Source organism: Ictidomys tridecemlineatus, chromosome 10 (genome assembly GCF_052094955.1).
Source record: "Ictidomys tridecemlineatus isolate mIctTri1 chromosome 10, mIctTri1.hap1, whole genome shotgun sequence".
Classification (NCBI taxonomy): domain Eukaryota; kingdom Metazoa; phylum Chordata; class Mammalia; order Rodentia; family Sciuridae; genus Ictidomys; species Ictidomys tridecemlineatus.
Genome location: NC_135486.1, coordinates 128,070,441 through 128,096,126, shown reverse-complemented (window position 1 = coordinate 128,096,126; position 25,686 = coordinate 128,070,441). Strand labels below are relative to the sequence as shown.

The window sequence follows — 25,686 nt, the reverse complement described above, 5'->3', positions numbered from 1 at the left end:
ATCTGCTTTGTTGTTGTTGATGATTGTTTTTGGAGAAACATCTATTCAGATTTTCTTCCCCCCCACACACACCCACCTTTCTTTGAGATGGAGTCTTACTGTGTTGCCCAGGCTGGCCTCAAACTTTTGGGCTCAAGTAATAACCTGGTTTATTTTCAGTGTTGCTAAGTTTACAGGCACACACCACTGTACCCAGTTTCTTCCGCCTCCCCCTCTTTTATTTTTTTTTTTAATTTTTTAAATATTTATTTTTTAGTTTTCGGCAGACACATCTTTGTTTGTATGTGGTGCTGAGGATCGAACCCGGGCTGCACGCATGCCAGGCGAGCGCGCTACTGCTTGAGCCACATCCCTAGCCTCCTCTTTTATTTTTTATTTTTAATTTTTGTGGTGCTGAGGATTGAACTCAGGCCTTGTGCATGCAAGGCAAGTACTCTACCAACTGAGCTAGATCCCCAGCCCCTCTGCCCATATTTTAATTGGGCCATTTGTCTTATTGTTGGGTTTTAAATCTTCTTTAAATAGTCTAGATACAAGTCCCTTATCAGAGACATGGTATGCAAATATTTTCAGCCATTCTATAGGTTCTTTTTACTTCCTGTTTGGTATCTTTTGAAGCACAAAAGTTTTTGTTTTGATGATGTCCAACTTATTTATTTTTTATTTGTCATGTGCTTTCGGTATCACATAGAAAATACCATTGCTTAATCAAGGTCATAAAGATCTACACTTTATTCCAACACTGTAGTGTATATAGTTTTAGCTCTTACATTCAGGTATGTGATGAATTTTAAGTTAATTTTTGCACATGGTATGAAAAAGAAGCCCTACTTCACTTTTTTTTGCATGAGAATGTTTGTGTGTCCCAGGACCATTTGTTGGAAGACTTATTTCCACATCAAATCTTCGAACCTTCTCCAAAATCAGTTGATTATAGATCGTGAGGATCTATGTCTGGATTCTCAATTTTAGTCTGTTGATTTAGATAGAACGATAGATAGATGTATATATGTAAGTATCTCTCTGTGTGTGTGTATATATATATATGTATATATATGTATGTATCTGCATCTCTATAATATATAGAGACAAATATATACATCCATATGCCAGTATCACACTGCTTCTTTTATAGTAAGTTTAGAAACTAGGAAGCGCAAGTCTTCCAACTCCGTTCTTTTTAAAGATTGTCTTGGCTATTCTAGGTCCCTTGCATTTCCATACAAATTTTAGGATCAGTTTGTCCATTTCCGAAGGAAAAAAAACACACACACACATAGTCAAGATTTTTGTAGGGATTACATTGAGTCTTTACCTTGCTTTGCATAATATTACCATTTTAATACTGAATTTTTCAATCCAGGATTTCTGTCCCTCTATTTAGATCCTCTTTAATTTATTTCAGGATGTTTTATAGTTCTTTTTATTATACAGATATTTTATTGTATACATATTAGGTAAACAGTTTAAAAAGAATGAAAATCTTATTCTCTAGAACATGAGAAGACAATAAAGATATATAAATGGCATGAACATTAGGCTAAGTATATGATCTTCACATCCATATTACATACATGGTTCAACTACTCTAATTTATTTGAAACTGTGGAGTGATATAGAATATATGCCACTTAAGTACTAGTTCAGGGCCTTTAAAAAGCAGTTTTATTGGTGGTATTTATGTGTAGAGAGAAGAAAACTGTTCTCTATATGTAACTATCATGTCTCAGGGGACATGATTTAAGATAAGAAAGCCAAGTGTATTAATTATTTCAGAAATGCTACTTACCTGATACTTCTTACACACAACATTCCTTCCTGAACTTCATACTAATATAATTTATAAACTCTTAAATGAAGCTGTGGGAGTTAAAAATTTAACATCATCCAGCTACAAAAGGAACTCAGACTAGATTTAAAGTTTGTAATATTCACTAAATTTGGTATTTTTTATTATACAAAGTATCCTCTCTTAGAAATGGGCATTTAGTTAAATTATTCTTATGATCTCAGCTAGATACAAGTTATACACATCTTTGTACAAGTTTTATTCATTTCATTGTACAAGTTTTACACATCTTTGCCTAAACCAAGTATTTTATTCTTTTAATTCTATTATAAATTTAAGGGCTTTCTTTATTAAATAAAAATAATGGATTTTTATATGTTGACCTTGCATTCTACAGCCTTGTTGAACTTTCTTACTGTCTGATGGTTTCTGAGGATTTATTGGTGTTTCTGTAATATGGTCACATCATCTGGGAATATTCTCCTTTCCAAACTGGATACCTTTAAAAAAAAAAAACTGCCCAATTTTTCTGGCCAGAACCCCCCAATGCAGTGTTGAATAGAAGTGGCAAAAGCAAGAGTTGTTTTCTTCTTCCTGATTGTAGGTGAAATGCCTTTGGTTTTTCATGATTAAGCAGTGCTACATTGTTATAAATTATTTTTATCATGTCAAGGAAGCTTCCTTTTATTCCTAGTTTGTTTAGAATTTTTATCATGAGCAGGCATTGAATTGGGTCAAAAGCTTTTTCTGCATCTATTGAGTTGGGTTTCATCTTTATCTTGTTAACATAGTGTATTGCATTGATTTATTTTCATATGTCAATCCAACTCTACATTCCTGGGATAAATCCCACTTGGTCATGGTGTATAATTCCTTTTTGTGTATTACAAGATGCAGTTTGCTAATGTTTTATTTAGGACTTTTTAATTTATAAGGGATACTAGTCTATGGTTTTCTTTTAGTGTCTTTGTCTGCTTTTGATACCAGAACAATACTGATCTCATAAAATGAGTTCGGAAGTGCCTTTGATCCATTTTGAGTTAATTCTTTTGTATAATGCAAGTATGGATCAAAGTTCTTTTTTGGCATATGTACATTAGCCAAGTTAATACATTTGTTAAAAAGACTACTTTCCCCACTGAATTGTTGTTTTTTATTGTTGGAAATCAGCTGACCACATTGTGTGCTTTATATCCTGTTCCACTTATTTTGCATCTGTCTTTACACCAATATCACATTCTCTTGATTACTATAGCTTTATCCTTTGACATATTTATTAAGGTTTCTTCCCTGCTACTGTATACCCTTGCATTTCTGTGAATTTTATAATCAATTTTTCAAAATTTTTCTATTGTAGTAAAATAGAAGTAACATAAAATTTGGCATTTAAATTATTTTTAGAGACATTGTTCATAGCGTCGAGTTCATTCTCACTGATAGACAGGCATCACCATCATCTGTCTCTACAACTTTGCTCTTCATCCCAAACTGGAACTCTGTACTGATGAAATAACACATCCTGTCATCCCTAGCTCCTAGCTCCTGGCAACCACCCTTCTGTTTTCTGTCTCTGAATTTGACTACTGTAGGTACCTCATGTGAGTGGAATCATAAATATTTGTGTCTTTTTTTTCTTTCTTTTTATTTATTTATTTATTAAAGAGAGAGAGAGAGGAGAGAGAGAGATAGAGAGAATTTTTAATATTTATTTTTTAGTTCTCGGCGGACACAACATCTTTGTTGGTATGTGGTGCTTAGGATCGAACCCGGGCCGCACGCATGCCAGGCGAGCGCGCTACCGCTTGAGCCACATCCCCAGCCCCAATATTTGTGTCTTTATGACTGGCTTATTTCACATTGAATAATATCTTTAAGTTTCATCTATGTTATAGCATATGCCAGAATTTCGTCTTTTTTTAAGGCTAAATGTGTGCGAGTGGGGGACACATTTTGTTTATCCATTCATCTGTTGATGGACAGCAGGTGGGTTATTTCTACCTTTGGGTCATTGTGAATAATGCTGCTGTTAAACATTTGTGTACTCAACTTTCCAATTAAAAAGAAGGCTAGGGTTGTGACTCAGTGGTAGAGCACTAGCCTGGCATGTGTGAGGCACTGAGTTCGATCCTCAGCACCACATATAAATAAATAAATAAATAAAGGTACATCAACAACAAAAAATATTTTAAATAAATAAAAAGAAAGCCAACTAAGGTATTGCACTGAGTCAACATAGGAGCTCAGGGAAGAACTGACATCTTAACCCTGAGCTTCCCCACCTGCACACCCGGGCCTGTTTCATTTTTGTTTTGTCTTTAATCTCTCAACAGTGTTTTATAGTTTTCAGAGTAAAAGTCACTGACATTTTTCACCAGATTTATGCTCACGTCCTTTCCAAGTGCTGTTTATTAATGTTTTTATTTCCCGTGGTCACTAGCATGGGCAGGTACCATACATTCTAGAAGTCGTTCCTGCTCTATGAAACCTCACCAAACTCACATATTAACTTTTTATGTGAGTTATTATCTTTTTCCCTGGGACTTTCTGTTTAAATTGTCATGTTACCTACAAATTAAGACAGTTTTATGTCTTCTGACCTGGAGGCCTTTTATGTGTGTCTGTTCTTTTCTCTGCCTATCAGTCCTCACCAGGACCTGCGTGCTGTTTAGCAGCCGTGGCCGAGCAGGCGTCCTGACCACACTCCTGACTTAAAGAGAAAAGTGTTCAGTCTTGCACCATTTGTGTGCTGTTGGCTGTAAATTTTTAAAATAAATGCCCTTTATCAGGTTGAAGAAGTTCCCTTCTACTCCTAGTTTGCTGAGAATAATTATCCAAAATGGATATTGGTCTTGCAAAATAAAAAAGCATTTTTCAGTGGTTTTTCTTTTTCTAGTTTGTTATTGCATAGATTATATTAATTGAATGTGAAACCAACCCTCTTTTGCTGGGGGTAAATCCCACTTGGTCGTTATGTGATAGCCTCTTCATGTACTGTTAAATTTAATTTGCTAAAATTGAATTAATGATTTTTTTTTCAAAGTTCAATAGGGATATTGATTTGTAGTTACATTCCTTGGACTGTCTTTATCTGGATTTCATGTCAGAATAATACTGGCCTCAATAAGTTGAGAAATATTCTTATTTCTTTAATTGTTTGGAAAAGCTTGTGTAGAATTGGAATTATTTCTTAAGAATTTGGTCAGATTCCTCTGTGAAGTCATTTGGCTCTGGAGTTTCCTTTGTTGAAAAGATTTCAGGTGGGCTGGGATATGCTCAGTGGTAGAGTTCTTACCTAGCATGCATCAGGCCCGAGGTTTAATCTCCAGCAGAAGAAAGATTTTTTTAGCCACATTTGATTTTTTATTCATTTATTTTTGGTACCAGGGATTGAATCCAGTGGCACTTAACCACTGAGCTAAAACCCCAGCCCTTTTTAAATTTTTATTTTGAGACAAAGTCTCAAAATAAAATTGCTAAGATGCTTAGGGCCTCACTAAGTTGCTGTGGCTGGCTTTGAATTTACAATCCTCCTGTCTCAACCTCCCCAGTCACTGGGATTACAGGCATGGGCCACTGTACCCAGCTCATATTTTATTTTTTGGGGAGGGTACCAAGGATTGAATTCAAGGGCACTTGACCACTAAGCCACATCCACAGCCCTATTTTGTATTTTATTTATTTAGGGTCTCACTGAGTTGCCTTGCTTTTGCTGAGGCTGGGTTTGAACTCATGATTCTCCTGTCTCAGCCTCCTGAGTTGCTGATTATAGACATGCACCACTATGCCTGGCCATATTTAATTTTCTTAATAGGTATAAATTATTGAAGCTGAGTGCAGTACCTGTAATCTCAGCTACTGGGGAGGCTGAGGCAGTAAGATTGCAAGTTCAAGGCTAGCCTGCATAACTTAGTGAGCTGCTGTCTTGATCTACTAACATTTTATAATTTATGACTTTTATAATTGGGATTCTAAACTCATTGCTGTGGGCACTTGAACAGTGAGAATTCTGTGAAACCTGGATTTAAGGAATTTAACCTTAAGATCAGTTTTATGTTTGCCTGAGATTTGATTTTTTTTTTTTTTGGTGGGGGGTTATTACTGGGTTGTAAAAGTAGTGTATGTTCAAGTGATTAATTATCATTGAAGAATTTTTTTCCTTGACCCAGAATTCAGGTCAACACATATAAGCTTCAGTGTTTTTCTGGGCTTAAAAGTGGACTTTTTCCCTGTTGCACATGTATTTATCGGTGTTCTCCAAAGAAACTGACGCAGTGGCAAAGATGGATGTATTATGAGGCACCAGTTCATGCCATTGCGGGAGCTGGGAAGCCCGTCTGCTGCCCCAAGCTGCGGGCCCAGGCAGACCCCTGTCATGAGTCAGTATGAGTTTGAAGGCCTAAGAGCCAGGGGAGGCGATGTGTGGATCTCATTCTGAGGCTGGAGGAGCTGCGATGAGCTCTCCGGTTCAAGCAGGCAGAAAGCCAGAGGGAAGAACTCCTCCCTCCACCTTGTGTTCTCTCAGGCCCTCAAAGGACTGGGTGAAGGACTGTGGGGAGGGCAAGGTGCTTTGCAGAGTCTACCAATTAAATGAAATTGACCAAATTACGTTTATGCACAAATATATCCAACTTATGTATAATTGTAATGTAACAATTTAAAAGCTAAATCTCAACCAGAAACACCCTTAGAGACACCCCTTGAGATAATGTTTAATCTGGGCACCCCATGGGAGCTCAAGTTGGAGCATAAAATTAGCTATGACACACACCTTTTCACCAAGGATATACAGCTTCAAGGTTCTTAAGTAGCCATGGAAGGTTCGGCTCTCAATACAAGACTTTATTTAAGTTTTATATCTGGTTGGAGTTACAGCCCATTCTACCAAGGCTACCATGTTCCTAGTGACAGCAGTCCCCAAGGTAGATTAGCTCTGACTGTTTTTTCTTCTTTCTAAATGAGCTCAGTTATGCACTTACAAGAATGTTGTTACATTTTCCAGAATTTCTCTGAGACTATCTGGTCCTCCATATTTGGTCCTCCATATTGCCAGAAACAGAATTTTCCCATTTACTTCTTAATCTTGCATCAGACTTGCATCTCCACAACTTCTCTCTTTTTCAAACACCACTGACGACCGGGAGACAACTGTCAAATCCCCCAGATGCGGTTTCAGTTGGAATAATAATAAAATACTTTACTAAAGGTGGTTCAAACCATGAAGATCCTTGATTTGTCTAAGACAGACAGTCCCAGAGTCCGTTTGCCAAATCAGTTCCATCAAGAAACTTTTTGCCCTTCCTTCCACTCTGACATCTCCAGTTTGTCAATGTTTTTTTTTTTTTAAACCTCCTCACATAATGGTTCTCTCCTATAACTGCATCAAAGTACAAAAGGTGGCAAGAAGAAGAGCATTTCTTCTCACAGGCCTCTGGAGGATCCAGAATTTCCGCACAGATGACTCTTTTCACCCCTCTACACTCCTGTTCCTATTCCTGGAGGAGTACTTGTAGGGGAGAAGGGAGTCCTCTCCAGCTGTTGGAGCAGAAGTGGGGCTCAGCAGACAAAGCACTACGCCTCGCCAACAGGAATGTGCACAAGATTCCTGTCTGAGGCACACATTTTGTGGGGGAGGCAACAGAAATGCAAAGTTCATGGTCACACAAACTCAGGTGTATAACGCCAAGTCCTCTGTCCACCCAGACCTCATTTCTACCTGGAACTTTCTCTGTCCATGGGAAATTTTAACCTGTACTACGCCTGCCACAGACCCCTTCTCGGCTCTCACTGGATAGAACCTAAGAGATCAAAACTTGTGGTTTGGAGCAGGCCTCTTCCTCTGAGGGGCATTTAACTCGGCTGCCCAGTTGGTCTTAAATATCATCCTCCTCTGCTTCAACAAGGCCCAAATAGTAAAGCAACAGCAAATCACACTCTCTCCTAAAGAAAGCATTCCACACAATGAGCACAATGTCTGGTGTTTGAGCATCAGAGCTGACTGTCAATCCTAGGGAGGAGGGTGACTTGAGAAAAAGCACTCATTTGACTTATTGTAAATCTGAAGCAAAGAAAAATTCACCCAGTTGAATTTATTTGGAGATGATTAGATTGATTTTCCTATCTTGAGCATAATGGGGGCGGAGACAGAAGTTTGGGTGTGGACAAACGGAGGACTTACCGTTTTGCATACCCGAGTGTGTGTGAAGGTGAAATTTGCATCTGTCCCATCTGTTTGCACCCGTTCCTCGTTCCTCGAGTAGACAAGTTGCACCTCGAGGCAGAGGCTGGCTGTCTGCGTTGCTACAACGTCTCCCCCTCCCTCTGGGCTCTTTGCGTGCCCAGCACAGGACCTGCAGCACAGGAGGCGCTCTACCAAAACGTCTAATAGAAGGCCTGAGTGAGGAAGCGAGGCCCCCCAGCGGGAGGACACACCTAGCAGACGTTTAAACCAAACCCATTTAATTGTCTCCTGATGAAGGGAGAAGATGCGCGTGCACACCAGAGTCGCCTCTGCACACAGCCAGGGCTCCAGATAGATCCCCAGGTAGAAAGGGGACAGCGTAGGCTGAAAGCCAGACCGGGTCCCTTCCTTCCACTCTGACATCTCCAGTTTGTCAATTTTTTTTTTTTTTCCGGCTGCGGGGTGGGGGCAGGCCTAGAAGGTTCAGCCAGGGCAGCCTCCCCACCGCCCTGCGAAGCTTGGAGGCTGCGGGGAGGGAGGCAGCCCCCTTGGGCTCCCTGGGGCGAGGCAGGGTGGTGTGAGCCCAGACGCCCTACGATTGCTGGAGCAACGGTGGCGACACTTGAGTTATTCACAAAGGCTGGGATTCAAATGAGGCTGGCACCGCTCCAAGTGGCAGTAGCTGAGGAGGAGAGAGGGAGGCGTATTAACTATTCATCAAGATCTTAGCGTCGCGTCGCGGGGACTCTGAGGATCTTCCATCTGCGTCCCTCCCTGTCACTGATTTGGGCACTTTTATCTGTCAGTCTGGGAGCAGGGGTGGGGGTTGGGGACTGAAGTTAGGCCGAATCGTCGCATCACATGATGGGGGACCTGTATCATGTGATGGCTCCGGTGATGTTGGAGGCGGCATGTGACTCCCGGGGCTACGTGGGCTCGAAAACAATTTAAATACAAAAACACAAGCAGGTCCCTCCTCTCCTTTGCCTTTTGGTCTGGCTCTCCCTGCCTTTGCGCTGGTGCCTGACCGAATGGGCAGCCCGTCGCCGTGCGGCCACTAACCTGTGCGCGCCGGGCACCTGGAGGCCGGGCCCTCGCTGGCCCCGGCGCCCGCCCGTCCTTTTGCAGCCGCGGACTCCGCGCCTGGTAAGTTGGGGCGATTATCCGGGAAGCCGTCCTCCGCTGCCTCATCGGCTGGCACCGGGGACGTCCCCGGGCACGTTGGAAGGCAGCGCCCGCCGCAGCCCGCGGCCCTGCCCAGCCACCGAGGTCCCGGGGAGCAGCGGCGGGCGCCGCGCTGTCCCGCTGGGGCGCAGGAGAGCCTGCCGCTCGCCCTCGGTCCCCAGCCTGTGCCGCTCTCGGCCTCCCGGAGTCCACCTCTCACCTCCGCCCTCTGCACCCCTCCGATCTCCTTTCCACTCACCCCACTCGCTGCCTCCCCAGGGGTTTTCTTGGGAGTCCCTCTCACCCCGCTTTCCAAAAAAAGAAAAAAACAATTAGATGCCTAGGTTTGTTTTTGTTGTTGTTGTTCTTTCTATCCAAAAAGAAAGGGACCAGCTTCGTCCATTAAATGACTTGATGATTGGAAATGTACTAACTGTCCCTTCAAAATTATTGTCTTCACCAAGACCAGGTGGATTGCCCACTTCCTGTCGCCGGTGCTGTGCGCACCTAGGTGATAAGGGACCTGAGCGCATTGCTTGTGACCATCCGTGCTGTCTCCCAGGAGGTTGTCTGTGGGCTCCCGAGGCCAGCGCAGCTAGGGGCTCCCCCAGTGACAGGACACACAGTGACAGCCCAGAGAGGAGGATCTCTGACACCACACGTTTGACTCCCTGTAGGAAAAACAGGCCCAAAGGCAGCAGCTGAACTCCAGAGCTGGGTGCTCAGGGGACGTTCAGGTGTCGCAGGCCACACCTGTGCAGAAGGAGGCAGAGCACTGGCCGGGAAACTAGCCATGGGCAAGCCGCATGTAAATTCAGTCATGGCTGGTCTGTAGCCACAGGCACAGGGGATGAGGACCAGGCCCGAAGCTGCTGGTTCACTGTTATCCGGGCATGCCAACATCTGTCCGTCCATAGCTCAAGGGGAGGGTGCTATGTTTAGCCTTATTTTTAGAGATGGGGAAACTGAGGCACAGAGCAGTTAGTTCACTAAGGTCACTCAGCCAATCAGCAACAGAGGTCGGATTTGGACCCAGAGCCTTCACAGTTAGCCACCATGGCAGTCTTTCCCGCGGAATAGCCATCAACAGTTCGTACAGGGCAACTACTGTGCAGATTTTGGGGCTACACTGGTGAACAAAACAGGGACATCTGTTCTGCAATCACTGGGAGTGACAACTATTCAACATGTCCTATGAGACAACAGGTTTCAAACCGGGATATTTGCTAAGGAGGAAAACTATAGGGTACCAGGGGAATGCATCACAGAAGGCAGAGTTCAGCTGGGGGAGACCAAGAGATGCAAGAGGAAGACCTCTCTGGTGATGTGATGTGTAAGTTGGGATCTGAGAGAGCAGGTGAAGAGTCAGAAAGAGCTTTCCAGACTGAGGGAAGGGCATGGGGGAAGGCCTGGAGCCTGGGATGCCTTGGACAGCGAGGATGGTGGTGGGCTGGGCAAGGGTGCAAGGGGGTCCAAGCCAGGCAGGCATTCCAGATTGCGTGGGACTCTGTCGGCCTTGCTCGGTGACTTTAGTTTCATCCCAGAATCAACAAAAGCACTTTAAACAGGGAAGCAGCATAACTGGGTTTGCAGCATGAAAAGGATTCTTTTAAGAATTGTGTCTATGCTAGGCACAGTGGTGCGCACCTATAATCTCAGCAGCTTGGAAGGCTGAGGCAGGAGGATTGCAAGTTTGAGGCCAGCCTCAGCAACTCAGTGAGGCTCTGAGCAACTCAGTGAGACCTGGTAACTAAATAAAAATTTAAAAGGGCTGAGTATGTAGCTCAGTGGTTAAATGACCCTGGGTTCAATCCCTGGCACTAAAAAAAAAAAAAAAAAAAAAAAAGAGTGTCTATTTGTGTTACGTTACACTCTGCTTCAAAGGTAGAGGCTTAAATCCACTTCAGCATGGCTCCTATTCTGCAAGCTGGCAATTGCCACTGGGATCATCTGGGAAGTCCCATTCTTTCGAGTCGGCTGATGGGCTGTTTGAGAGCTGTTCTCAGGATGGTCCTGCATAGGTGTCTGATGATTGGCAGGGGCAGCTAAAATGAAGGGGGCCGCGCATCTCTATGTCTAGTGGGCTGGTCCAGCCTGATTCATGGGACAGCTGGGTTCCAAAAGCAGCAAGAGAGGGGAAACCCCAGCACACATGCTTTTCAGACATCTATTTGGATTGTGTCACTTTTGCCCTGTTGGCCAAGATAAGCTACAACCTCAAGCCCATACTCACTCATGGAGAAACGTACCTCTTGGTACAAAATATTGTGTCTATTTTCCCCCAAAGTTACTACATGACTTCAAAAAAATAAGCTGGAATCTGTGTCCCTCTAATATTGAGGTGGGGGGGACTGAAACCCAACAGGAAATTTGGAGCCAGTTTTGTGAGTAGAGACGTACTTATCCCTGGTTGTGTAGCTGACTTACAACAGCAGAGGTCTGAGCATTTGATTTGGATGCAGATCAAAGGAGTGTCTAGAATAGGGTGGATGTGGTATAGTAAGGTCTCCTTTTCTCACGGAATTATTTGGGAAGGTTTTGGAGTTCAGGAAGACCTTTGAGATTGTTACTCTTTTTTTTTTTTTTTTTTTTTTTTTTTTTTTTTAAAGAATGAGTGAGAGAGAGGGGGACAGAGAGAGAGAGAGAGAGAGAGAGAGAGAGAGAGAATTTTAACATTTATTTATTTTTTCTTAGTTCTCGGCAGACACAACATCTTTGTTGGTATGTGGTGCTGAGGATCGAACCCGGGCCGCACGCATGCTAGGCGAGCGCGCTACCGCTTGAGCCACATCCCCAGCCCGAGATTGTTACTCTTTAATGGAATTTGGGCCATACGGAATTCAGTGTGCTGAAATTTTCTAAGCAAGGCAATAGCATGTACAAAGGCCCTGGGGCAAAGAAGTATGTGGTTGTTTTGAGAAATAAACAGGAGCCAGTTTAATTGAGTGTAATTGCCATGGTAACAGACAGGAAATGGGCAGATTAATAAAATGTTTAAGAAGTCAAAACAAAAAAATCTTGCTAATGGATTAGGTACAGGAGCTGAAGGGAAAGACTTATTATAGGAGATCCCACATTGAAAGAGGAAGATTTGACTTTCGAGGTCAAGAAGACAGGAGGAAATCACGCCTTCCAGATGGGACCCAGTATATTTGCCTTTCCTGGGAGATTGCTAACAAGACAGGCGATAGACAATGGGAAATGGGCTCAGAGACTGAGACGAGATATGTAAACTTGGAAGATGAGTTAGGATCACTTGGAGTGTAAAGATAAGGAGAGAAACCAAAGAGAGGCTAATCTGGAACCCCAGGCTGCCCCGACATTTAAAAATTAGATGAAGGAGACACCCAGATAAAGGAGACCAAAAGAGAAGGAGGGAAACCAAACAGTGTAGCCAAGCCAGGAGTGGGCGTGTTTCAGGATGAAGACTGATCGACCCTCGTGAGCTCAGTGATCATCCCGGAGAGAGGGAAAGGAGGACAGATGCAGCAAGGGGCAGGGTTGCCGGGCAGAGCCGGGGGCTTCTTGGGAGCAGAGCCTGCACTCCAAATGGTGTCGCTTTCCCCAGCGAAGGGCTTGGGCTGAAGCATCTGAGGATAGCAGGTGCTTTTCGAGTAAAATTCCATAGAGAAGATGGCAATGTATGTAAAGGGTGGTAAAAAAGAGGGATTGGAAAGGTGAGCCACAGACTCCCGACTGGACCAGAGTGGGAATGGAAGAATAGGTGGAGGGTGTGCTCAGGGGAATCGGGGTTAGACTGCAGGGAAAGAACTTCATCCTTGAAGGTAGAAATGCAGACAATAGGCCCCTGCCCCAGAACTTACTTCTGAATCCAAATTTTCTTCTTCTTCTTCTTCTTCTTCTTATTATTATTATTATTATTATTATTATTATTATTATTTTGGTATCAGGGATTGAACTCAGGGGCACTGGACCATTGAGCCCCATCCCCAGCCCTGTTTTGTATTTTATTTAGAGACAGGGTCTCACTGAGTTGCTGAGCACCTCGATTTTGCTGAGGTTGGCTTTGAACTCGTGATCCTCCTATCTCAGCCTCCAGAACCGCTGGAATTACAGGCATGTGCCACTATGCCCGGCCCAAGTCTGCACTTTAAATAACACCCTGGGTGATTTATATGCACACTAAATTTTGAAAAATATGCATCTACATTGTTTTATGAAGCTTTTCTGGGCAAAATAAGGAGATAATCAACCCCCAAATATCATGCTCACTTCTTCCCCCTCCCTTTCCAAACAGATCTTGATATGGCAAAGCCCAATCTCCCAGGTTCCTGGTCTTTATTTTTTTATTATGCAAAATTTCAAACATATACAAATAGAGCTTAATGAAGCCTAGTATGACATCATTAGCTTCAATAATTTTCAACTTATAGTCTATCTTGTTTTCTCTATATCATCCCTCCCTCCCAGGATTATTTTGAATCAAATATTTGACATGCTATAATTTCATATATAATTTTTATTTTATTTTATTTTATTTTTACTGACTATCTCTAAAAGAAAAGGACCCTTTTTAATTGTTTTTTTAAATGTCTTTAGGGCTGGGAAATCAAACCCAGGACTGTGTACCTGCTAGAAACGTTGTCTACTACTGAGCTACACCCTCAGCCTCAAGGAACCCTTTTTAAACATAGCTATACCATCACGACCACCCGTAACCAAGAGTAAATACTTATGAAATAACCAGTCAATTACCCCCTGGCAATTGTCATATGATAATCTGAGTCTGAGTATTTGAACAAATCGCTATTCATGGCGATTTGCTAACATGTATTTTAAATATTTTTGTAATTTATTGGTTTCTTCTTCTTTTTGTTTTATTTTTCCCCTTGAAATTTTGTGTTACAGAAACACAATTGTTTGTCCTCCAGGTTTTCCAAAAGTTGGAATTTTGCAGATTACTTACTCTTGGTATAATCGAATACATTCATCTGTCCTTTGTATTTTCTGTAAACTGGTAATTGGATCTAAAACAAATTGCTTTTGAAAAAGCTTTTTATTTCATGTTTATTTTTAATATTTTTTAGTTGTTGATGGACCTTGATTTTATTTATTTATATGTGGTGCTGAGAATCGAACCCAGTGCCTCACACATGCCAGGCAAGCACTCTACCACTGAGCTACAGCCCCAGCCCCCTTGGAAAAGCTTTTTAAATGAGATGCCTCCTTCATAAAATATGTGCAAAGTCTCTATGTACAGCCCAAAGAATTGTTAAAACCACCCATGACCTTTGAAGTCCTCCGATAGCATCTCTCTTTACCCTCCCTAGTAGCTACCTCTATCTTAACTTTTGCAATAATAATTTTTCTGCCTTCTATAGTTTTATCACATATGCAGACATTTTTTTTAAGTAGTGTGCTATTTAACTCTTTCTGACCATTTGAGGTGTAAGTGTAATCGTACCATAGATATTCTTCTATGACTTCCTTTGCTCACGATTTTATTCTTCTAATGAGAGCATCACAGTTATACATGCTCACTGCTTTATTTTGGAAGCTCATCCGTGTTTATGTATATTTGCTCACTTTCACCAGTACACAGTGATCCATTATGTGCACATACCACACTTTAGTCCATTCTGCTCTTGATTGGCATTTGGATTTTTTTTTTCCAGTTTCCAGGTGTTATGAATAATGCCTCCCCGAACATTCATGGGCAAGTCTGGTCATGAATTTGGGAATGAATTCCTCCAGGCTGTATCTGGATCCTAGAGTATGCATAAGTCAAATCGTTTCCTACAAGTTGTTTTTGTTTCTTTCTGGTTCTTACATCCTTTAATGTCTTTTTTTTTTCTTGCCCAATTTTACCAGCAAAGGCTTCTAATGCAATATAACAGAAATCATGAAAACAATTCTCCTCTTTCTCATTCTGATCGCAGAGGACTCGATTTTCACATGAAGCAAGTAGGTGACATGTTTGCCAAAAGGGTTTGGGTTTCTTTTTTCTTCTTCTGTTTAGTTTTTGGGTCAGATTAAGAAAATCCCTCTTTATTTCTTCTTTGCTCAGAGTTAGTTTTACTTTTTTTAAAAAAAATTATAAATTTTACCAATTATTTCTGGGTTTTTTTTTTTAGATACTGAAATGATTTTTCTACTTCATTCTTTTAGGATAGTGAATTATATCGTTGAATTTTCAAATGTTCAATCAATCTTGTTTTCTTGAAATAATTCCAATTTAGCCAGTGTCCTTTTCCTAGAAGTAGATTTAAATTTGTTTATATTTTTATATTTACATCTAGATTGAAGTTGGCTTATATGTATTTATGATTTTTACCTCGATGTTGTTTTTTTTCCCATAATGATCTTAACAGATTTTGGTAATGAACTTGGGTTATAGTCATAAAATGAGGAAGTATTTTGTTATTATTTTGGAGTTGTCCTGGAAGAGTTTGTGTAAAATTGGCATAATTTTTTTCCTTCAATGTGAAACAGAATTCACTGATGAGGCCATCCAAGTTTAAAGTTTTCTTTATGGAAAAATTGTTAATACGGGTTTATTCTCTTTAATAGATGTGAAGAATTTCTCCTGGTTTTGTATTGTATCGTTTAATAAGTATTTTTCCCCTAGGTATTTACCCATTATTTCTAAAATTTCAAATTTAACTTACACAAAGTTACTCATAGAATCTGATGAATTTTCACTATCTATTGGCTTTGTAGTGATGTCCCTTTTACCTATCCTGATTTTTTTTCTTGATTAGCTTTTATCAGGTATTTATCCATTCTTTCAAAATTTTTTTTCAAAGACCCAACTCTTGTCTCTGTTAATCCTCTTTATTATATGTTTGCTTTCTGTTCTGTTAATTTCTTAGCTGCATTATTTTCTCCCTTCTAGTTTCTTTGAATTTAATTTATTATTATCTTCTAAAACCTTTTGATATAGGTGCTTAGAACATTGATTCTTTCAGCCTTTCTTTCCTAATAGGTGAATGTGAAGTTATAAAAAACTGGGTTCCTTAATCTGGCATGTGATATTTTTATTGCCACTTGGTTTAGAATGTTTTATAATTTCCAGTAGGAAAAGAGGGTTTAAAACATATTGCTTAGCTCCTAAAACAGAGTGGGATACCTCTCTTTTCAGTATGAATTTATGTCCTGGGCTGGGGTTGTGTGGCTTGGTAGTAGAAAGCTTGCCTAGTGCACGTGAGGCCCTGGGTTCAACTCCCAGCATCACATAAAAAATAAATAAAATAAGGTATTGTGTCCATCTACATCTAAAAAATATATACATATTTTAAAGAATTTATATCCTAATTTGGTTATACGTATGATTTCTTCCTTGGGTATTTGTTAACTTCTTTTTAACCCAGCATATGGTCAGTTGGGCAAATTTTCCATGTGTACTTGAAAAGAATATATATTCTGAGATTTTGGGATACCTGGTTATATACATGGTAGGACATATTTTTTTTAATCACGTTATACAAGTCTGTTATATTTTTTCTTTTTTGTTTGTTTTCTTAGTAATAGAAATGTGCTGGGCTGGGGACGTAGCTCAGTGGTTGAGTGACCCTAAATTCAATCCCCAGTTCTCAAAAAAAAAAAAAGTCAATTTAGTAGACAAACAGAGTGGAATAGTAGCTACTAGAGACTGAGAAGGGTGGATATAATGGAAAGAAAGTTAAACAAGGGGTACCAAAACACAGAGGAGGAATTAATTCTAGTTTTGCACAGCACAGTAAGGTAACTGTTGATTAAAATAATCTATGACATATTTCAAAATTATTACAAGAATAAGAAATTCCTAGCACATAAAGATTTCTAACATTTGTAGAGATGGAAGTGCTTACTCCCTTGATTATTACACATTGTCTATATGTATCAAATCATCATAATGTATCCCATAAAAATGTGCAAATATTATGTCTCAATAAAAAGAACGAATGATATATTTTTGAACAACAACAACAAAACAAAACAAAAAAAGAAATGTGCTAAAATCTGTAAGTATAATAGTAGATTCATCTAGTTAGTCCTTTGAGTGTCTTAACTCAGGGATTCCTAACATGTTTTATGCTAGAATTCACTTAAGTAGTCTTTTAAAATCTATATATCCCTTCTTAGCACAAAGTATATAAGTGCATAATGAAAATAAATTTTACTGAAATGTACTCATCAAGAAAAGTATTTTTTTGAAATCAGGAATTGAACTCAGAGGTGCTTAACCACTGAGCCACATCCCCAGCTCTCTCTATATATAGATCTATATGTTTTAAATTTTTATTTATTTATTTAGAGACAGGGTCTTGCTAAATTGCTAAGTTGCTTAGGGCCTTGCAAAGTTTCTGAGTCTGGCTTTGAACTTGAGATCCTCCTGCCTCAGCCTTCAGAGCCACCGAGATTGCCGACAGGTTACCACTACCATCATCAACATATTTTAAAAACAAGTTAGGGATATACACATCAATCTGCTTATGCATGTTTTCAATAACAAAAAAAATCTAGTAACAGGTTGAATGCTACCATATTTTTGAATCACTATAAATGATATTTTTAAACACCTACAACAGCTGCAGAATGATATGAAAATATTTGTGGTTCTTCTTGGCGATAAGCCACAGTACTGCTCAGACTGCTGTGATTTGTTGCCTACTTTCACAGTTTAAGGAAATAGTACATTTTATTAGAGGACGTAGAGTCCAAGCTGTCATTTGTATTATTATTGTTATTTTGGGGGCGACCAAACCCAGGGCCTCATGCACGCCAGGCAGGCGTTCTACCACTGAGCTGTTTCCCCAGCCCAAAGCTGCAGTGTTTTTCTGACCCAAGTTCACGGACCCCCGAGGTATACCCAAGGGCACAGGGTCAGAACCCCTGTGGGAATCCCGTGGGAGACAGAGGACTGAGAGCTAGGTTTCTGTTCCTGTGAGGGGTGCCCTGTTTTCTGTTTACTCTTGTGCCCAATCTATGGGCCTTTCGAAGCCCCCAGAAGCCTCCCGTGGTGACCAGAGCCCTGAGTCCCAATTGCTGTCCTCCACTCCCCACATCCTCCCTCTAGAGGGGAGACTGCCAATACCTCCCTTCCCTCTGCGGACTTCCTGTCTGGCCCTGACCTTGACTCTGCCATTTCTTGTCTTTCAAACAGGGGTGTGTGTGTGTGTGTGTGTGTGTGTGTGTGTGTGATCTTATTCAACTTCTCTGTGCTTCTCAATGGAAAATTCACCTGAAAGAATTTACAACAGTGTATCACCTTTCAGCAAAAATGTATTCAGCATGCACAGAAAATGCACGAATTATGAATGTAATGTACACTTGTGAAGCACTCAGATCGCCTGTTTTTGAATTTTCGCATAAGTGAGATCACACTTATATACTCTAACATTTTTTTTTTTTTAGTTGTTGATGAACCTTCATTTATTTATATGCAGTGCTGAGAATCGAACCCAGTGCCTCACACGTGCTAGGCAAGTGCTATACCCCTGAGCCTTCACATTGGGTTTTGTTTTGTTTTGTTTTGTGTTTTGTTGGCAGCGCTGGGGATGGAACCCGGGGCCTCGTGCATGCTAGGCATGCACGCTACCATAAAGCTGTCTGCCAGCCCTCACAATGGTTTTTGAAATTTTAGAAATTTTAAAGAGACAGAAGTCCTAAAGGGAGTACTACATGGCAGTGAAGAAGAGCAGCCTAATACTGCACACAGCCACAAGGATGAGCCTCACAGGTGTAATGTTAAATGAGAGAAGCCAGATGCAAAAAGAGCGCCTAGCCCAATCTGCCTCGGTTTACTTACATGAGGTTCAGACTAGGAAAAAAACAAATGTAGCTGAAATCAGAATGGTGGTTTTTCTGGGGGGTACTGACCAGAAGGGGCAAGGAGGAGCTTTTTAAGGTACTGACTCTCAAATTACACTGTGTTAGTGTCCCTGGAACCTCAACAGGATAAACTTACATTAACTCAAATCACCAGACACTGAGATATAAACCAAATTGTCATGAATTAATTGTAAGTGAGAAATACATATTAATACATGTAGCTCATCCTGTTAGAAATGCGCGCGCGCGCGCACACACACACACACACACACACACACACACACACACAGGAAAAAAGACCATTTAGTGAGAAAGGAATTCAAGAAAGCAAAGATAGTTTAATCACTTTAATGGCTAACGTGAAGAAGAAATAGCACTTCTTTTATTAGTTGGAATACAGTGGGCCCTCGATATCTTTAGGGTCCACACCCACAGGCTTAACCAAGCAGAGACTGAATATATGTGAAAAAAAATTTGCATCTACACTGAAAAGGTGTAGACTTTTTCCCCTTATCACTATCCTCCAAACATTGCAGCATAACCACTATTTACCTAGCGTTTGCATCGTGCTAGTTTTTGTAAATAACCTGGAGATGTTTTAAAGTTTATGGAAGGATATTTGAAGCTTATCTGCAAGTAGAGTGCCAATTTACACAAGGAACTTGAGTATCCGTGGATTTTGTACCCCAGGAGGGGGACTGGTGGAGTCTGGAGCCAATCCCCCCTCTGATACCAGGAAACAACTCTATTTATATAATAAACTTATACAACAATTCTGACATACCAGGCAGGCTACAATGAGAAACTTGTGTAATACCCCTGTGAAGTTGGTACCCATTGCACAGATGGGGAAACTAAGGCAGGGGAGAGTATATACCTTACCCAGGTCACCTGCCCTGGTAGAGCTAGGGTCTGGATTGAGGATGCTGGGATTGTAGTGTCTGTCTGATCCTCGTTATGCTGCATGACCTCTCTTTTCTTCAGCTACTCCCGCTGGGAAGATGAATTATTTATGTGCACAGGTGAGGAGGACACGGTATCCTCTGGCCAGCTCTGGAGGGTGGGGAAAAGGCATTTGATTTTGCCTGTGCTTTTTAAAGGCTCTGACTGAGCTGTCCTCTGCTCACCAAGCACTTTGCATGGGCCAATCACAAGACAGGTGCTTTACCAAGATGTGTGTACCCTGTACTAAATAGTGGTCTAGTCCCGTAGGCCCACAATAACCGTTTACATAGCATTGACATTATGTTACATTATATTTATTCCACAAATAAATATTGAACAATATGGTTGGACATAGTGGCACATATCTATAAATTCCAGCTACTAGAGAGGCTGAAGTAGGAGGATCACGAATTTGAGGCCGGCCTCAGCAACTTAGTGAGATTCTGTCTCAAAATTTAAAAATAAATAAATAAATAAAAATAAAAAGGGCTGGGGATGTAGCTCTATAGTAGAGGATCCAAAACAACAAGACAAAAGTAAGCCAAAAAATGTTGAACTTTATATTTGATATAATTCCCATTTTACTAGTGAAGCAACTGAGGCTCCCAAGGGGTTAAATGGCTTGCCCAGTGAGAACTGTATAGACAAGAGTGGTGTAAACATAGTCCAGCTGATATATGGATGATCTCTTGGGGTAAGGAAGGAAAATAATGGAACTAATATTTATACAAGTTCTTTCTATCATTCTTTTTCATTTCCATCTCACGGATGGATTTGTAATATACTGACCATGACTTCAATAGTAATCATATGTAAGCCACCAACACACACACACACACTTGTGGGGAATGAGGCTCAAATATACAGTGCCCAAGTGAGTTTTCCAGTGAATTTAGAAAGCCTTGTGCTAACCACTACACTCCCCTTTCTCTTCTGGGATAATATAACCAATTGATTTATCGTTTTCATCATTACCATCAGACCTGAAAGATCCAGTCTTGCAACCTTGATACACGGCCACGTCCTCTGAAAACCCAGAAGCAACATCCAGCCATCTCTCAGAGTTAGCGAATTTGGAAACTACCTGCTAGGAGAGGTCTCACTCTCAGGGAATAAATGAGAGAGGATAAAACAGGATATGTTCGCTTTGTCTCATGAAGCTAACTAGCTGCTATTATGGATGCCATAAAAATTAATTCTGTTCTCCCACGGCCTGAGACTCCCATTAGCAGGTAAGGAAATGACTATTCATCCAGGCACCAGTCAATAAGCAGAGTCGACTAATGATAGACCAGGGAACCATCAGATACAAGGCAGTGAATTCTCTCCTGTCGCCTTGTAACTCTTCCTAACTCAGCTGTCCCTCCAGACGTGGGTACATTTTTGTCTGAAGAACAGAAGGAAATCCAGTTCAGGCTGATATAGCAGGCAAGGTAAAAATCCCAAGAGGAGGGTAGAAGGACTGACTTCCCAGAGAAGGTCCTTAGACTGTGTGTTGAAGGGAGGATTGAAGTTCCCAGGACAAGAGAGAAAATGGCAGAGAATGTTCCAGACAGGAGGAACAAGATGGGCCCAGAAAGAAGGAAGGTCAGCTCTCTGGGGAAGAGAGGGTCAAGCGACATGGCCAGGGCCTACAGTGGGTGGGGAATGTGTGAGTGAGAGAGAGCACAGGCAGGCGACTGGGAGAGGCAGGCAGGAACCCAGCTCTCCCAGAAAACCTGGGATCCCGTCCCTGCCTGACCCTTTCCCAGCTCTGTGACCTTGAGCAAGAAGTTCTGCAAGCCTCAGTTTCCCCTCTCTATAAAGTCTTAGTAGCAACACTGCTCTCTAGGGTCATTGTGAGTTTGAAATAAGAGAATCTATTTGAAAAGAAAATACGTATCCTCCCAAAGAAATAGATGTCAGAATGGCTTATATAATAACAAATAGCTTTTAATAAAATTAATAGTTAATAAGAAAGAGTCCGGGCATTTCTAAAATGTAATCAATTTGTCTATAAAATAGTTCTCATATAATTTGGCAGCTTCTGAGGCATAAGCTATGGGAAAAAAATGCTTAAGTGTTTCAAAAGTTTTAAATGGCCAAAAAAAATGACCAAGTCCTGTTACGTTCTGAAGAATGGTTCAGGTTGGTCACAGGATCAGGGTGCAACTAAAACCCACTTCCCATAAGATGGTTTGTCTTCGAGCGTTTGCATGCTATTGTTTACCCATGTAAAATTTGCTTTTCCCTGTTACTATCTTGTTGTGTGGTGGCCCTGATTAACAAAAATAGATTAATGACTAAAAAAGTGACTCATGGATGTGTAGAAGTGACGGTGAAAATAGCAGCACAGACCGCCGTGCAACTCGGAAGCATAATTAGTGAGCGGGACTTCAGGCTCCGTTGGGACAAAAGCATTTGTGCATGTGTCGATTTCACCCAAGTGGCTGAAAGGGGAAGTGTGAATGGGGAATGTGGCTGCGATATCCAAAAATCGCATTTAATTGAACAAGAGATTTACCCCCCCCCTCTTGTCTCCAATGTAGACTCTGTCAGAGAACTTTGTCAGACAGCTTCAAGATCCCGGGAGAGATTCCATGTCAAAGTAGAATTACTCTATGGTCCATTGTGGGTTTTCTGAACCAAGTATAAAATAATATTTTCTTTCTTTCTTTTCTTTTTTGGTATCAGGGATTGAACCCAGGGGTGCTTAACCACTGAGCCACATCCCCAGCCCTTTTTTTAAAAAAAAAATTTTTATTTATTTTAAGACAGAGTCTTGTTAAATTGCTGAGGGCCTCACTAAATTGCTGAGGCTGGCTTTGAACTTGAGATCCTCCTGCCTCAGCCTCCTGAGCTGCTGGGATGACAGGCATGCACCACCTCACCCGGAAAAATAATGTTTTCTAGTATGAAATTGATTAATTTGATTTTGAAATGCAGACCGGCCAAGACAACAGCCAATTCAAGTGCAAAACATTATATTATCAACATGTGTATAAAGCCAGCCCTAAATGGAGATGCCAGGAGAGAAGGCAAAACTAACCATTGGCAAATGTAGCAATGGGGTCATAGGCTGTGTGTGTAATTGGCATTCAAATATGGCGGAACTTCCTGTTGTCCTGACGAGAGCCAATGGTTTGTTTTATAGTTCAGGGAAGCCACTGGTGGAAAATTCTTGAACTAGCTCTTTGCATCTGTGTGGTACATATTTAATGAGAAAGAGATATTTGTTGATTCCAGAAATCAAAGTTCAGATGCTTTTTTTATTGAATCTAATAATATTTTTCATTTACTCTAATATTGTTTTGTGAGACATGATGCAAATTAGAGGCATATTTGAAGATAGTGCTAATGGAGGACCAAGCGGATGCCCAGTAAAGAAAGGTTTGATCGTCACAATGCTTCAAAGCAACCACATAACAGTCACTTAAGTAACAAGAATGCATTTATCACATGAGTCTGTGGACTCGCCAGGTGGTTCTTTCAGTCTCAGGTAGTCTCATTCAGGTGTCAGGGCTCAGAGGGGTGCAGGACCCACGACATACTTTAGAGAATCCAGTGCAAAGTGAAAGTGAGTCCCTGTTATTAAAAAAATTATCAAAAATTTCAAAGTCAGGTGCAGTGGTGCACACTTGCAATCCCAGCAGCTTGGGAGGCTGAGGCAGGAGGATTGTAAGATCAAAGCCAGCCTCAGCCAAAGTGAGGCCCTAAGCAACTCAGGGAGACCCCGTCTCTAAATAAAATACAAAATAGGGCTGGGGGTGGGGCTCAGTGGTCGAGTGTCCCTAAATTCAATCCCCAGTACCAAAAAAAAAAAAAAAAAAAAAAGAATTTCAAGAGGATGGCCACAGAATATTCATTGAAGCCTGCAGCCGGTCTTCTCGGGGGGCCTATGCGATGACAAAGGTCACACAGTCACGAAGCTGGCCCTGGTCATGGATCCTGTGAACAGCTCTGCTGCTCTTGGCTGGGTTCTTCCACACGTCTGGGTGTCAGTTGGCCGTTGGCTAATCTGGAATAGACTTAGCTGGGATAACTGGGGTAACCAAACCCCACTCCCTCCACGGGTCACGTCCAGCTACAGGCCAGCCTGAGCATGCTCCTATGGCAAAGGCAGAGAAGGAAAACATGGGCAAGTCCAAAGGTACCAGCGCTTTTCGAATCTCTGCTCATGTGCCATTGATTGACGTCCCACTGGGCCACAGCAAGTCCCATAGCAACTCAGATCAGTGTGGATGTAAGGAGCCGGGAAGAATTGAGGCCTTTCCCGCCACCTGTCCTTTCCCCAGCTACTCAGATCAGCTGGATCTGGGGCTAAGCGGCCTCCTCCTTCTCTTGTTAAGATGGGGTGCCGCTCAGCAGCCTGCCCCCCGATCTGAAGCAAGCATAGCCCAAGTCACAGGCCTTGTCAGCACTGCGTGACCTCAGCTGCTGAGCATGTCGTTTCTGGGTTTTGCGCAGGAAGGGGTGGTGGGTTCTCAGTCTGCTTTTTCCTGCAAGCCACTTGTGCAAGGGGAAGGCGCTCCGGTGAATCACTGAGATGAAGGGGGCATCGTGATTTCTTTATGACACCAATAATGACACGGATCTGGTCCTTGTCGTCATTATCAGAGTTGGGAAGAAGCCTTATCGCTGTGATTTTCAAGTGGTGAGTCAGCCCAGTGCGGCCAGAGGCTGGGGGAGCTCCAACCTCTCATTTCAGACCCCACGGGAGATTGAGCGCTCAGGAAATTGAAATTGAGGCATCCACCGGGCGCTGACTCTCCCGACCCTTGATGGGTGAAGAAAAGACCTAACACGGTTGGACATATCCTGGGGGATATTTAAAGCCATACACCCTGAACCAGAAAATAGGAAGATATTCTTTCCAGGGCTGAACCCAAACCAGAAAAAAAAAAGAAAAAGATAGAAATTCACCTGCCAAGTGAAAACATGGAACATCTCAGCTCTTGAATGACGTATGACCTTTGACTTTGATGCTCGTACAAATAACCTTTAAAAAAAAAAAACAAACTTTTTTTTTTAGTTGTAGATGGACACAATATATTTTATTTATTTATTTTTATGTGATGCTGAGGATCGAACCCAGGGCCTCACCTGTGCTAGTCAAGTGCTCTACCACTGAGCCACAGCCACAGCCCCCCTCAGCCCTTTCTAAATATTTTATTTAAAATCTCACAAAGTTGCTTAGGGGCTTCCTAAGTTACTGAGGCTAGCTTTGAACTCGCAATCCTCCTGTCTCAGCCTCCCCAGCCGCTGGGATTACAGGTGTGTGTACGCCACGGTACCTGGTAAATACTTCTTTTTTTAAGGCTGGCATATGGCACTATCTGAATTATTTCTACTTATCCAAACTTCACGCATTCAAGTTTATGAGAACTATCTGAACTCCATTGACAAACCTGGAAATTCAAACTCAGAAGACAAATGGAAGGCTAACAAGAGACATTTGAATATTGCTCATTTAAAAAGTCATTTCTTAGTTTTATTTTTTTTAAAATCGATGACCCTTCACCTAAAATCGGAGATCTGCCTATTCTCCAAAACAACCCATTTTGTGGTTATTGAATCCTGAAAATTTGAGAAACATTGCTTTGCTCCAGGTGACGGGAAACCATTGAAAAAATTTTAAAAAAGCAAAGATTGTAAACAGAGGAGAAAAATACAGTTCAGATTTTCATTTTCAAATGACAAATCGGGTGGTCGTCCCATGCTGGGCTTGGAAGATGGTACATCAAACTCCACGCTGGTCTGCCTTTCATTTATTTGCATCTTTCCACAAATATCTCAGTGTCGGCTGCCAGCGCTGGGATCAGATTTGAAGGGACCACGAAACCCAAAGGCCTGCGGT

General features: G+C 41.5%; 1 protein-coding gene and 1 long non-coding RNA gene across 7 annotated transcripts in view; one reads left to right on the top strand and one right to left on the bottom strand.

Moving 5' to 3' along the window:
- Positions 1–6,607: 6,607 nt before the first annotated feature.
- On the bottom strand, positions 6,608–9,727 carry LOC110597979 (uncharacterized). Its single transcript, XR_002483771.3, has 2 exons — positions 9,030–9,727; positions 6,608–8,649 (listed from the first exon to the last, which is right to left on the bottom strand). It is a non-coding gene; the product is annotated as an uncharacterized LOC110597979 (long non-coding RNA).
- The window catches only part of Tnrc6a (trinucleotide repeat containing adaptor 6A), a 175,489-nt gene continuing 158,658 nt past the window's right edge, over positions 8,856–25,686 (top strand). For 3 of the 6 annotated variants that reach the window (XM_078024193.1, XM_078024195.1, XM_021725461.3), the window contains exon 1: positions 8,859–9,113. The gene's annotated coding sequence lies outside the window, so the exon portion shown is untranslated. Of the gene's footprint in view, positions 9,114–25,686 lie in introns of all 6 variants that reach the window. The other 3 variants (XM_078024194.1, XM_078024187.1, XM_040278652.2) reach the window with 3 other exon arrangements.